The following is a 15,628-nucleotide window of genomic DNA, read 5'->3' on the forward strand; positions in this document are numbered from 1 at the left end:
GAATTTATTGATTCCAAACACAATGCGAGTGCTTCTCCTTCAATTTGCGTGCAGTTCCTTTCACTGAGGGTTCGCGATGCGAAAGCGAATGGTTTCTCTTGGCCATCATCCATTATGTGGCTTATGACACCTCCCACACCATAGCTGGAAGCATCACATGCTAACATAAGCTCACGCTCTGTGTCATAGTGCACAAGCAGAGCATCACTCGAGAGAGACTTCTCTTACAAGCGTTGTAAGCTTCCTGTTGCGTTTTCGTCCACTTCCACTCTACATCCTTCTTGAGGAGCTCGTGCAATGGAGCTAACATGGTCGCTAACTCAGGTAAGAAGCGTGCGTAGTGCTGGACCATTCCAAGGAAAGATCTTAACTCAGACACGTTCTTTGGCTTTGGAGCATTGATGACAGCATCAACCTTTTCCTTCACTCGTTGTAAGCCATTTGCATCAACTTTCAGACTAAGGTACACAACCTCGGGCTGCACAAAAGCACATTTGCTCCATTTCAATTTGACATTGTGCAAATTCAACCTTTGAAGCACTATATCTAGCAATTCTAGATTTTCTTGTGATCAGCACATCATCTTGATTGCATAAGCAATTTGGAACTCCTTGCAAAATCTTATCATTGTAGCCTGGAAGATTGAGGGAGAACTTTACACCATACGGCAGCTTGATGTAGGAGTACAGTCCCTTGTGTGTGTTGATAGTGAGATACTGTTGACTCTGTTTGTCAACATTCAGCTGAGCGTAAGCATGTGATAGGTCAAGCTTAGAGAAAACCTTTGACCCAGAGAGTGCTGCATACAAATCTTGTGATGTAGGCAACGGGTACTGTCCATCGTAAACTGCTTGGTTGATAGCAACTTTGTGGTCACCACACAAGCGTACAGTTCTATCTGCTTTGGGCACTACCACGATCGGGGTAGCCCATTCACTTTTGTCAGTTTTTACTAGCACGCCATTCTCTGAGCTTCGCTAACTCTTCCTCCATCGGAATTTTCAACAAATAGGGGACCGGCCTTGCCTTACAATAGACAGGCTTCGCATTGGACTTGATGCAGATATGCACGTCAAAGCCAGTGATGCCCTCACAACTGTCTGAATATGCTTTTATACTTGTTCAGCATTGTGCCGAGTTGCTTCTTTGAAGCATCTACACTGAAGATGTTTTTCCAGTCTAGTTTTAACTTTCTCAACCAGTCTTTGTCCGTGAGGGTTGGCCTGTTGTTGTAGCTCGCTACAATAATAGGTAGCTTTACTGACTGGCCATTGTGCTGAACTTTACATTCCATTTGTCCACATGTCTCTAGGATTTTTCCAGAGTAGGTTTTTAACTCTATGGTACTCTTTGTAAGTGGCATTTGATTAAACTTACTCCGATACGTGTCCTTACTCATGATAGAGCAGTCTGCCGCCGTGTCGATACACATCGATATATTACTCGTTGATCAAAACTTTTGTACAGGGAAAAAAAATGACTTTATAAATGAATGTTTGAGGGAAAGGAGGAGTTTAGTTTTGTACACGCAAGATCTTCAGTTAATACATTATTGAGTCCTGGCTTAATACAAAAAACAATCGCTTAAGCGCAAGTTGATCAAAGGGACCATTGTCGAGGTTTGAAGGAGGGCCCTTCAATGCACAAGCACTAGCTCTTCTCATTCTCAATCAGCTCTCTTGCTTTGATGTTAGACTTCACTTCATTCGGTCTGTGGACAGATCTGCTCAGTCACCTCAGCTTTTATTATTATTGTCAAATCTTACAGCAACAACACCAAACCAACTGCCCTCCACCCCCCCACCCTGTTGTGGTGTATGTACCTTTAAGGGAATAACTGGTCTCAGACTGCAGTACCGGCAGTGACCACCCCTGTATAAAAGGCCCTAGCAGGCTTCTGTAGTTTGTTTCCAGGTTGTCTCCATTCAGTAAAGGCTTGTTATAATCAACTCCTGCAGTCCGTGTCTCAATTATACACGGACATAATACTGGCGACGAGTAAGAAACGAACTTACCGGTGTTGTAGGAAAAGTGATTCCTCGGAAACTAGACTGTGAGTAAGAGACACAACTTTATTAAATGACAGAGCTCTGGGAGAAGCGTCTGCAACCACGCGGTCTGCGAGAGCACCTTCTCCCCGATTGTAGTACGTGCCGAGCTTATATACAATTCCAAGAAGTTGGTTTTAGATCATTTACATTCATCCAATCAATTCATTTATTAGCGCATATCGTTATTTTCCTCCAGTCAGGAGTTTACACACTTGTGTTGCCAATTCTGCCTCTTCAGGTCTTCGTTCCGTCTTGTTCCGTCCACATCACCGGCGGAATGTGATTAGTTCGATAATAGGGTACAGGTGATTAGTTCGATAATAGGATACCAGTGAACCTTGTTAGTCCTCAGTGATTCAATTAGTCCCAGTCGGGACACGAGATGAACTTTGTTCCAGCCATGCGTAAGCGTGGCATGTCTCATTGTGCAGTGATTCAATTAGTCCCAGTCAGCGAATTTGTTGTTTGTGTCTTTTCCAGCAAAATCTTGTCCAGCAAAATTTTATTCTAACAGTCCCTCCTCTTGGTCCTGGAGCACAATTCATTTGCTCCCAGATGACCATCCTCGGTCCCCCTTTCGTTGGTGCTTACAGCCACTGGCTTATGTCCGGAGGTTCAGTTGCTCCTTCGACAGTGTCGTATTGGTGTTCTTCGTCCCTTGGTAGTAGGTTGGTGTGTTCCTCCTCGATAGAGGCGATCGGCATCACAGTTTTCATAGCAGTTTGGCAACACAACTTTATAAGGCTCAGCGCACAACACATCAACATACAAATTACAACTATTATTATTATCCCTTGCATCATCCACGCTCCCCACCCGGTCTTCCCTAGCAACCAATCAAGCCATCCCCCTGTGCTTGTGGGTTGATGGAGCTTCTTTATTTCTTCTTGGATATGATTTGCTAGGTTCGTGATATTCTCGGTGCTATCTGGGACATATGTACAGCAGTCTGTCCCGATCAGGGCACAGGTGCCTCCTTGCACCACCAACAGATAATCTAGGGCTATCCTATTCTGTAAGGCGGTGGTCTGGATCGCCACCATTTCGGCACTCATTTCTCAGGGACTCAGCCGTAGTGTTGGCTATTTGTTCGAGCACTGCTGCCACGTTTATGGATTCCCTTGCTATTTTTCCTGTTCCGTACCAGGGGAATGCTATAGCCCAGAATCTTTCAGTTTCCGTAAATAGCTCTCTTAACATGCTTGGCTGGTTGCCATAATGACTGGTACCCGTAGTGGTGGGTTAGGGAGGATAAATGATGGATGTATGGTACTACCTATCCTATATAGCATGACCCAGTCCAGGTTCGTGGAAGCCATGGATACGCCTTATATCCGCAAATGAAATAGGTATTATAGGCCTCAAATTTGTTCCAAAGTTGGTACATGATCCCAGGTATTCCCCTCCAGGGTAGATTGCTAGTCCAGTTTAGCACTTCGGATAAATTAAACGTTCCCACGTAGGGCCATCCTAGGGCACCTGGTGGTTTAGTACTGGTTTTGGTTAAAGTGTAATTATACTTGCACTTACTCCATCCGACCACTAACCCTGTCTTGTCATAGTTTACCAAGCAGACTTCCCCCTCTGCATTGTTTAGTTTTCCCCGTGCTGACTAATAGCTCTTCTGGATACCTTCGATTATCGTACTGGGGATGAAACCATCCTTTAAAGTTCGTGGGGTTATACCCTGCCTGTTTCCACTCATGTTCCAGCTGACCTGCATTCAAGCCATTTTGGGTTTGTATGGTATCCTCCTTATTCCAGGTGGTATTAGAGTATAATAACCACCCTACCATCTCCTCTACCTTAAAAGGGGATAGGCCTTAGTGGGATACCTCCCCCCGTATGAGTGGGCACATGGGCGCGCACCCAGCAGGAGCTTTGGCCCATTTTTTTTTCGCATAGACATATGACATATACAGAAAGGTATTTACATGCAATCCTCTCTCTTTACGTAAATGGGGTACTGCGCTTCCCGTGACAATATAAAATAATGCCATTACCCATAATACTCTAAACATGATTAATATATCACTACAGTCCAGTCTTTACAGGAATTTGATGACAAAGGGTATGCAGATCACCTGTAAAACAGATTCAGAAAGTAGCCAGTCGTCTTTATATACTTTCAATTGTGTCCAATGCTTCCATACTCCTTTACCCTTTATGTCTAGACAGGCACAGGTATCCCCACTGATTATGATTTCATATGGCCCACTCCATTTTGGGGCGAACCCTGGTTTGCTGGGCAGAGTTTTCACTATGACTTTACTACGCGCTGAGGGAACATAAGCTGTCATTGTGAGCTCTTGTGCCCGATCCTTGTCCTCCTGATTATCGCGGACATTCTTTCGCATCTCCTTTAATTGAGTGCTAAGTTCCAGAACGTATCGTTTTAGTCTATCTGTTAAAGGGCCTACATCGGCCCCACCTGTTATGATGCCTTCTGGCAATTGCATCGCCCTTTCTGTCATTAATTCATAAGGGTCAAGCCTGTCGTTCGGTTTTCAGTGGCTCGCAGCTTCATTCGGATAATGGGCAATACTTCAGTCCAGGTTTTCCCCGACGTCTGCATTGCCTTTGCCAATGCATTTTTAAGGGTTCGGTTCATTCGTTCCACCATGCCCAAACTTTGAGGGTGGTATGGGATGTGGAATTTTTGTTTAATTCCCATTAATTGGCATACCGTTTTTATGACACTCCCGGTAAAGTGGGTACCTTGATCAGAGTCCATTTGAATTGGTATTCCCCACCTGGGGATTACTTCTTCAGCTAAGACTCTGGCAACCGTCAAAGCGGTGCAATTTCGCGTGGGGAAAGCCTCTACCCAGCGGGTGAATTGGTCTATGACCACGAGGCAGTAGGTTTTGCCGTGTGACGGTGGAAGGGGACCTGTGAAGTCTATCTGTATATGCTCCCAGGGCCCTCGCGGCCTTGGTTGATGTCCCATTTTGACTTTTATGGGTCGCCCGGGGTTATACTGTGCACAGGTGATACATCGATGGCAGTATCTCGTGATATCTCTTCCCATCCCCTTCCACCATCATTCTTTGCTGAGGCTTCCCATCATCGCTTCTCTCCGAGTGTACAAGCCCATAGTGGAGTTCTAATAACGTATTTTGAATGCACTTGGGGGCCATTACCCTGTTGTCCTTTCGCCAGACATTATCGCTTCCCCGCTTTGCGCAGTGTTCTTCCCACGTCCCTTTTTCGACATCGGGGGTGTCCTCATGGAGTTCGTCAATACTTATCTCATCCTCGGAGCTGCTCACAGCGGCTATTGGTACTTCCTCGATCCTTTGTTGCTCTAGCACCCTTTGTGCTGCTTGGTCCGCAGCCTGGTTCCCCTGGCGATTTAACCAGTCCGGTCCAGTTCCCTCTGATGTGCCTTAATCTTAATTACTGCTACCTGTTTGGGTTTGTCGCTAGCTTCTAGGAGGGCTTCTATCCTCAGCTGGTGTTTTATGGGATTGCCTCCCGTAGTAATAAATCCCTCCTACCCCATGCAGTCATATAATCGTGGACCACCCCAAAGGCATACCTACTATCTGTGTAAATGTTCACGATTTTATTCTCTGACAACTCTAGTGCCCTGGTGAGAGTCACTAGCTCTGCCACTTGGGCTGATAGGCCTCCATCAATCCGTCCTGACTACGGTTTTTAATTCGCCATTAACCACTGCCCACCCTGTTCGGGGCAGCCCATCTATATACTTGCGTGAACCATCTACGTACAACGTCTCTTCCGCTGTCGCTAAAGGGGTGTCTTTTATCCTATCTTCTTCCAGGTTCATATCTACGTCCCCACAGTTGTGGGGCTCCCCAGTTCCCAGTATTCCTTCTGCCGGGTTCCCCCGTGTCTCTAACAATGGTCACTGCTTTACTCGGAGGGAGGAGGACGGCCTCCCACTTGGCACGTCTCATGTTCGAGACGGATCTTAATTTTCCAGTATTCAGCATCTCTACCAGCGTGTGTTTAGTGTGCAATATAATGTTTCCTGTCATTACTATCGGCTCACTAACCTTTACTGCCCAAGCCGCACAATCCAAGGCAGCTATGCACCGGGAGAGCCCTGTGACTACCGGCCCCTCCGCTGTGGCATAGTAGGCGACGGGCCTTCTTTTATCCCCATGATCTTGTGTAACCACTGCTGTGTAAAACCCTTCTTCATTGTTGCAATGTATGTGGAAGTCCTTACTCATATCTGGCAGTCCTAGCCCTGGGGCGGATACTAGCTCACTTTAGTTCAGTATAAGCTTCCTCTTGTTCCGGTCCCCAATTTATCGGTTCCAACGCGGGTTTACCCCCTTTCACCAATCTTTGTATAGGTTCTGCTAATTTAGCGAACCCCGGGATAAAATTTCTACTGTAATTAAAGAGCCCCAGTACCTTCCTGACTCCGAGTACTGTTACGGGTCTCGGCATGCCCTGGACAGTGTGTTTCCTGTCCTGTGGCATTTCTTTAAGTCCTTGGGAGATTAGATGTCCCAGGTATAGGACCTGAGTTTTTCCTATCTGTGCTTTTTTAGGGCTTACCTTAAGGCCAGTCGTCTCTAGGGCCCTTAGTACTAAATATAGGGTTGCCAGATGGTCTGCCTTGGTTTCCGAGGCTATTAGTATGTCGTCGACATACTGCAAAATAGTGCTTCCTTTAGGTACTTCTATCTGTTTTAGGATATCACTCATGACGCGGTGAAAAATAGCTGGGCTATTATGGAATCCCTGTGGCAATCGGGTCCACGTATATTGTTTATCCCCTACTGTGAATGCAAATTTCTCTTGTGATACCGGATCTAATGGGAGTGCCCAGAATCCATTAGCTATGTCTAAAACGGTGAATATCTTCTGTTCAGGGGATAGCCCATTCAAAATTGTTGAGGGACTGGCAACGATGGGGTGTAATTTAGGAGTGACCTTGTTGAGGGCCGTATAGTCTATAGTCAACCTATAGCTCCCATCAGGTTTCTCTACTGGCCATGTGGGGGAAATTAGTAGTGCTCGTGGTTTCCCTCAGGATACCCCTTTCTACTAACCCCTTCACTATGTCCACGACTGCCTTCCTGGCCTCCGCCTTTATTGGGTACTGGCGGTGTGGCTTGTGTTCTGGTCCGGGAATCTTAATAGGGTCGATACTAGCTTTTCCTGTATCTAACTTTGTTTCAGCCCATACCCCAATCACGGAATCACAAATGGCTCCGTATCCTCCCGTATCTTCGTGCCAGTCCCCGGTAGTTACGGTGGCCACCCCAAGGGTGCCAGTGTTATTTGCCAGTTGTCTAATCTTTTCCTTACGGCCATCCGCCTTTGGCCATGTTAACTTTCCTTTGTCACAATCAATTATTGCTTTGTACTCCCTCATTATATCATTACCTAATATTGTACCTTCATTATTTTTACACAGAATTTCATGGGGAGGTATATATTATCGATTTCCACCAGCTGCGTGGTGCTCAAGTGAGCTGGCACTTTAGTGCCATTGAGTCCTCGCAGGAGTATTGACTTACTAGGCGTGGGGAGGGGGAGGTTAGTGACGGAAACTGATGCGCCTGTGTCCACCAGCATTTCACATTGTCGGCCCCCTACTAGTGCAGACACATAAATTCTCCCCTCCCTTTTACGGGGGCCACAGGACATCAACTACTACGCTTATATTCCTGCCATTCCTTATATTCTTCGGCGGTTAGGGTGTTTTGCCCCTCACTAGGCCTGCTGTGTTTTCCGTAACAGGCGGCCTCTAGGTGCCCCCGTTTTCCGCAATAATTGCACTGTTTGTAAAAGAATGCAAAGGGAAGAATGTTGACAAAGTGGCCCATCTTTCCACAGTTGTGGCATGGTCCTTTCTTGGGTCGGGTTCCAGATTCCCAATTAGTCACGGCTGCTACCTTCTCTTGCTTTACCTTAACCTTATCCTTATCCTCCATCCCACTTCCATCTACCCCACAAGCCCATTCTACCAGGTCATCATAGTTTCTGGCGGTTACTACCCCCATCTTAATGATGCCTTGGTGTCTGGGTGACAAGCCATCCTTAAATGCCTGTACAAAGGCTGGGTCCGTCCTAATGGCATTTTGTTGGCCCGAGCTCTCTTGGTAGATATTGAATAATCGTTCTCCATATTCTGACGCTCCCTCACCCTTTTGTTGTTTGGTTGTGATTCTATTCCAATTCGTGGGGGAAATCACCTAGGACCCTCTGGACTTCTGTCTTAAAAAGGGCAAATGCCGGCTGTTGGGCGTCCATTTCGTCAGTGAGGGCTACCACGTGTGTCCAACGCCCTCCGCTGTAGTCTTGAGCAGGTTGAACTGCATGCCCGCCTGCCACAAGTCGCCACTTGTCCGCAGGGCTGGCTGCCCAGACCAATTGGTGAATATCCTTTAGGTGCAACTGGTGCCCTACCCAGACAGCGTTAAATTCTGGATGGAACTTAACATTCTGGCTCTGGGGCTGGAGTTTTCCTAAGACGGTCATGATCTGTTGTCTTTCCCCGGGAGTGAATGGCTAATCCCACCGCCAGTTACAAACCAATGTCCCGCCCCGACTCACAGGAGCCATCTCGACTATTTCAACGTCCCCCTCGCCTGCAGGGGCTGTTGGTTCTGCACTGTAATATGGGGGAAGGGAGGTGGTGTCTGGACAGGTCCCCATTCACCCCCCCTTGTATACCTTACACTCTAACTCCTTTATAATCTTTGCTTGACATTTCGCCTTTGTCTCGAGTTCCGTAACCATCTGTATTTTATCTTGTGCAACTTTATTACGTTTACTTGTTCAATGAGTCCTGCTAGTTGGTGTACTAATAACACTCCTGCCTTCTTGGTTTTATCCTTTGTCTGTTTAGTCAACCAGCTTCTCTGGAGTTCTAAAGTCTGTGACACATCCCAACCGTCTTTCTGCATTTTCTTAATTAACGACTGTCGGTTTGTCATATAAGAATATGTGAGGGAGCCCGAAGGTCCCCTCTTAACTTCCCCACCTGACATCGTCGCTGCTTCACCGATCATTCCTTCGTGTCTGGAGATCTGTTCCTTAGAGAGCCCCCCTATTCTTTCCTTCGGAGAATACCCGAGCTTCTTGTCGCACTCTATGCCAGCGTTCTCAGAGGTCCGGGTTTGTCTTTCTCTCAAAACTGCCCGGTCGTGTAACGCTTGCTTGTTGGACGGGGTTTCTACCCCTCCCCGGTGTCTGTTTTACCTGATCAGGGTCCTACAACACCGACACTAATAATCTCCTAGTTCGCTTAGCAACATGATATAATGCAGAAAAATGTTAACCATACTCTGCTAGTATCACGACTTTAGAACACCTTGGAGTCTCGGCACCTACTTCGTGGTCCTGGCCTTCGCGTGGGGCATTTGCCCTCTTAACCGGCCTGAGGCTAGGTGTCTGAGACAAGTGTCCTCCTGGTCCGAGGTTTTTCTTAGTTACTTAGTTACTATTACACAAATACAAATACACACATACAAATCAAGTAGTGTCTCTTACCCACTCAGTCTGTGTCCCAGATTCGTTTTGGTGCCGCTTCGCCGTTCAGTCGCCTTGTCGAGTGTCTGATTTATGGGTGGTCAAAAATCTGACTACTCACCCTGGTCACTGACTCGAGCGACTGTTCAGCTCCGTGGCACCCTGCTCGCAGCGCCAATTTGTTGTAGGAAAAATGATTCCTCGGAAACTAGACTGAGTAAGAGACAACTTTATTAAATGACAGAGCTCTGGGAGAAGTGTCTGCAACCACGTGGTCTGCGAGAGCACCTTCTCCCCGATTGTAGTACGTGCCGTGCTTATATACAATTCCAAGAAGTTGGTTTTAGATCATTTACATTCATCCAATCAATTCATTTATTAGCGCATATCGTTATTTTCCTCCAGTCAGGAGTTTACACACTTGTGTTGCCAATTCTGCCTCTTCAGGTCTTCGTTCTGTCTTGTTCCGTCCGCGTCACCGGCGGAATGTGATTAGTTCGATAATAGGATACCAGTGAACCTTGTTAGCCCTCAGTGATTCAATTAGTCCCAGTCGGGACACGAGATGAACTTTGTTCCAGCCATGTGTAAGCGTGGCATGTCTCATTGTGCAGTGATTCAATTAGTCCCAGTCGGCAAATTTGTTGTTTGTGTCTTTTCCAGCAAAATCTTGTCCAGCAAAATTTTATTCTAACACCTGCAACTCGGCAGCACCTCAGACGACGTTATTGAAGGTCGGAGTCAGAAGAAAAAAAAATAATAATCCAAAGAAACTCGAGAAACAGGCGTCGACCATGGGCAACCGCCCTCCAAATCATCGAATTGAAAAATTGCAGGAGAGAGAGACTGTCGAGAGCCAGGCTTGGTTCTCCAGTCTGTGGTTTCCCAGCTAATCGGGCTGGTGGCAGGTAGTGCACTGATCCTTCCTGGGCTGCGGCGGGCTGGAGCTCGATTGGGTGGCTCTGCAACGGGGCCGGGCAGCGAGTCGGTAAGCAAAGAGAGAGAGAGAGAGAGAGCGAGAGAGAGGGTGGAGCACAGGGCGCAGCCGGTGCTTCGAAGCTGGGCAGCGTTCGGACCTAAGAGGGAGGGAAGTGTCCCAGAGGGTCCGCTCCACAACGGGAACGGTTCTTCAATTAACGGCGCAAATATTGAAGCCTGATAGAAAAATAAAAATACCGTGGAGAGCGGCGTTGGCAGCAGCGATCGGGGAGGCGCAAAGACCATAGGGCGTCGCCATTACAGGATAGTAAAATAAATATAATCGCCAGCAACAGCGTTGGCGGCAGCAAGCGCCATCTTAACTCGGCAGGGAAGAAGGAAAAGCGCGGGAGGCGCCATCTTAGATTTTCAAGATGCCAAAGACTGGTGATATCACTGCCTTCGATAATGCAATAGAAGGCTGGACCACGTATGTGGAAAGAGTCAAGGTATATTGTGAGGCAAACGAAATAGCCGATGAGAAAAAGGCATCGGTATTGCTAAATTTAATGGGCGCAAGAACGTACGGCCTATTGCGGGACCCGATTACTCCAGCCAAACTGAAGGCGAAGAGTTTTAACGAAATTGTTGCTATCCTACAGGAACACCTAAATCCTACACCGCTGCTGATAGCAGAAAGATTTAGGCCTAGAAATTCAGTTGGGCGCGCCAGCCGTTAGCACCTTAGGGGGAGTAGATCTCGAGCGCTAGGTGCTTATCGCCCGGGCGCAGCGCAATCTGCGCCTCTCCCCAACTTCAGGACACATTTAGCGCCGGCACAAAGTCTTAGCGCACGCCCTGCTGCGCGTGCAGATCATGACGTCATTTAATAGTGCAACGCCCTTTGTGCGCCCCAAACCGGAACTTCACTCGCGCCGGCCCATTGTGCGCCGGGCGTCCCGAGTGACTGTGAAGTGGAACGGCACACAGGCCGGCCGGAGCGCTAATTAAAGGGCACTTACCCAGCAGTATAAAGGCCAGCCATTTTGCAGCATTCACTCTTGTGCAACGGTTTTTTGGACAGAGACCAAGGAGGAGAGTTTACTGGTTTGGACCAACACTTGGACAGGTATTTTTGGCTCAGGCCAGAGCTTACCAATTATCTTAGCCTTCATTCAGAGCTCAGTGTTTGCCAGCATATAATGGGGGCTGCATTGGGTGGCAACGCTGAATTTCAGCCTTATGCCAGAAGGGCTTACAGACGCCGTGAGAGAGTGGCAGCCCTGGCTAGACGCAGAGGGGGCAACAGGCGTCGCCAACTGAGTCCTTACCCACGCAGGGTATACCGCCAGCAGACCTCCTATCTGACCATGTCTGCCGCGATGTGTGTTAGGAGGCTGCGATTCCGAAGGGAGGTGGTTACAGACATCTGCCGGCTGCTTCAGAGAGATCTGCAGCCACAGCTGATGCGCAGGACGTCTGTCGGTGGCAGTGAAGGTGACGGTGGCTCTCAACTTCTATGCCTCGGGCTCCTTCCAATCCGCTACTGGGGACATCGCTAACATCTCCCAGTTCGCCGTGCATTGCTGCATCCGCCAGGTGACCGACGCCCTTTTCAGAAGGAGACATCAATTCATCTCCTTCCCCATGACCCTGGACAAGCAGCAGCAGCGTGCAGTGGGGTTTGCAAGAATAGCGGGTTTCCCCATGGTGCAGGGCGCCATTGACTGCACGCATGTGGCTTTGCGGGCACCTCTTGAGCATGCCGAGGATTACCGCAACCGGAAGGGCTACCATTCCCTCAACGTACAGCTGGTGTGTGACCACAGGCAGCGCATCCTAGCTGTCAATGCCCGCTTTCCAGGCAGCAGCCACGATTCCTTTATCCTGCGACAGACAACTGTGGCTGACATGTTCCAGGCACAGCCTCCCCCAAGAGGATGGCTTATCGGGGACAAAGGCTATCCTTTGTGTACCTGGCTCATGACCCCGCTCCGCGCGCCCACGACCCCTGCTGAAGAGGCATACAACGAGAGCCATCAAGCGACGAGGAGCCGCATAGAACAAACAATCGGCGTGCTCAAGCAACGGTTCCGCTGTCTCGACCGCTCCGGGGGAGCCCTCCAGTATTCGCAGGATCGAGTCTCCCAATTCGTCGTCGTTTGCTGCATGCTGCACAACCTGGCTATCCGCAGGACTCAGGCACTGCCACCGGGCGTTGGACCACCACCTCAGGAGGAGGAGCATGAGGACGACGAGTACCAGCCCAGGAGGGACACACAAGGTCCAAGGGCCGCCCGTCGTCGGCTTATTGAACGTCACTTCTAGGCCCCGTCAGGGAATGGCTTGTGCCAATGATAAAACATGATTGCAGCCGCTCCGCAAGCCCTCAGCCGGTTAAGGCAACAAACACTTCAAAGATCAAACATGGACAATGTGAATAAATAAAATGCTTTATTGTACAAACTCTGGGCCCTTCCCACATGAAAAACCAAAAACAGAGGAAACCCCCAAAAAACACTCAAACACATTACTCGCTCCCACAACCTGGGGAGGATTAACAAAATAGGGCAACTAAAATGGCCATCATTCTCGGCCTTCGTCCAAAACAAACATCACATCATCGGCCTTCAAAAAACAAACATCCAATTCTCGGCCTCAAGAAACAAACACAAATGGCCACACATTCGACTATTTGGCCCGCTAGGGCGATGCCTTGGCCACCTTTGGGTGGCCCCTGCCTGCCCTGCTGCTCTGCCTCAAAGTAAGGCCATTGGCTGCTGCTGCAAGGCTGGGGGCAGGCTCCTGAGGGGCACATGTTGTGATGGCAGATGCCCTTGGGGGTCGGCCTAGTCGAGGTCTGGGCGTCGAGCGGCCGGCTGTTGATTGCTGCAGCTGTGGCTGGCCAGCATCAGTCACTGCAGCAGCTCCTGGCAGCGGCGGCTGGAGGAATGGCAGCAAGCTGGCGGATGGCAGGCGCTCGCTGGTCGCCTGAGACACTGGCACTCGCCCGGGCCAGCACGCGCACCAATCTGCCGAGGGACAGACCGATGTGCTGCTGCAGCGCGCCGGGTGCCCTGGCGATGCCTGGCTGACACAGCGAGTGTGGCAGCAGAGAGTGCCCGTGTTGACCTGTTCACTGACCGCAGCAGAGCAGCCAGTGACTGGACGGCACCGCTAATCACCTGGCCAGTCGCTGAAAGATCTGCCCGGTATTCCGCCCGACTGGTGGCCTCTAAGGGCCCGAACTCGGCCACACTCCGAGAGAGGGAATCGATGGACTCAGGCAACCGTGCCACTGCCGCCATGAGCTCCGTGTGCCGGCGCTCCGAGTCCGCGGACAAGTCTTCGAGGCGTTCCATCTCCTGGGCGAAGAGCATCTCCTGACTGGAGGCCGGACTCTCCCTCTGGGGAGAAGGCCGCCGAGCTGGCCGACCCTTCCTGCGTTGCTGGAGGCCGCTGGGCCCAGCAATTGGACTCCCCTCCGACGCATCCCCCCTCTGGGGAGAAGGCCGCCGAGCTTCCACCCCCCTCCCGCCTTTCTGCAGCACGCAGGTCCCAGGAGCTCCCCTCCCCTTCGACACTTCCGCCACGCTGCCATCCAGGGAAGACGTGTCCCCTACATTGGCCTGGGTGGCCGCGGCTGAGGGTTCCCCTGATGGGCCGCCTTCCTCTTGCTCCTCCTCGGAGGGTCTGTCACTGGCAAGTTGAGGGACCTCCTCTTAACCATCTGAAAGCAGGAAGGCACAAGAGTAGCTTTAGAGTGAGGATAGGGCGTCAGTGCGGGATGCATGAGTGGTGGCATTCAGCACATTGGTCGGACAGTGGCAAAGGATGTAGATCTGATGCGCAAGTGGGACGCGAGAGGTGCAAAAGGTGATGTCCTTACCATTGCTTCCCAGAACAGGGTCGGCATCTCCACATGCAACGGGCCCAATCACCCGGCCACCCATGAGGCGCTCCACGCGATGTTGCAGGTCGGTGAGTGGCTGGATATGGGGTCGTCCTCCCCCGGTCGCAGTCCGGCTCTTGCGATTATTCGCCAGCTTGGCCTGCAAGAGAAAGGGCGGCCTCTAAGTACAGTGTGTCGCCGTGATCTTGTGTGCACTGCCTCCCATGGTGGAATAGCTTGGCCAGTGTGTTCAGTGCAGAATGTGCAATTGATGCTCATGCCTGTGCCATAGCTGCTGGATGAAGGCTGGCCATTAGAGCTTTCAGGTCCCTTTGCCCATAATGTGAGGTGCACATGCAAGGATGAGGTCATTGGAAAGGGTACTCACCCTGACAATGCGTGTGAGGTCATTTATCTTTTTGCGGCATTGGGCACTGGTCCTGGGGACGTCGCTGTTGGCTGACAGCTTGCTGGCGACATGCCTCCAGGCTCTCCTGTAGACGCGGACCTTCGCCTTCTTGCCATTGTCCGGGTACAAAACATGGTGCCTCTTCTCCACAGCAGCAAGCAGCACACTCAGATCACGCTCTGAGAAGCGCTGCGCACGTTCACGGGCCTTCTCCATGTCTTCAGGCGCTATTTGGGTCCAGCAGCAGTGTTCAGGCCTAGCTGGAGGGCTCCACTATCCAGGGCGTGGCAGCAGACAGTCGACCCTTCCCCCTTAAGAGCTGGCCGGCGCCAGGGTGTCTGCTGTCAGTCACGAGATGGCCGCACCTGCGCTGCGCCCGGCCTCGGCGCTATCGATCACCACCTCCGGCTTAGTGCCCAAAGAGGCATCCAACAGCAGTTTTAGCGCTCGCCCGAACTAGTAGGGCGAAGCTAATGAATATCGGAGAAGTGGCCTAGATTTGGCGGCAGCCGCAAACTTTAGCAGACACCCCACTTTAGCGCCCCAAAAGTAGCGTCAATGAATTTCTAGGCCTTAAATTCCACAGGAGAAATCAGCATAAAAATGAGAACAATGCTGATTACCTTACGGAACTACGCAAGCTATCAAAGCACTGCCAGTTCGGAGCAGGACTGACAGATACTCTACGGGACAAATTTGTCTGTGGACTCCTGAGTGAAGGAACCCAGAAGAGGTTACTCTCAGAGAAAGAGCTGACGCTAGATAAGGCTTTCAGCGTGGCAGTATCGTACGAAGCAGCAGCAAGGGGAGCTGCGGAAATACAACAAAAGCCACAGGAATACGGCACCCACGAAATGACACGGGGATTTGCAAAATGTTATCGCTGTGGCAGAACAA

The sequence above is a fragment of the Somniosus microcephalus genome, chromosome 19 (genome assembly GCF_052327205.1).
Source record: "Somniosus microcephalus isolate GS21.2 chromosome 19, FLI_Smic_1.0, whole genome shotgun sequence".
Taxonomy (NCBI): Eukaryota; Metazoa; Chordata; class Chondrichthyes; order Squaliformes; family Somniosidae; genus Somniosus; species Somniosus microcephalus.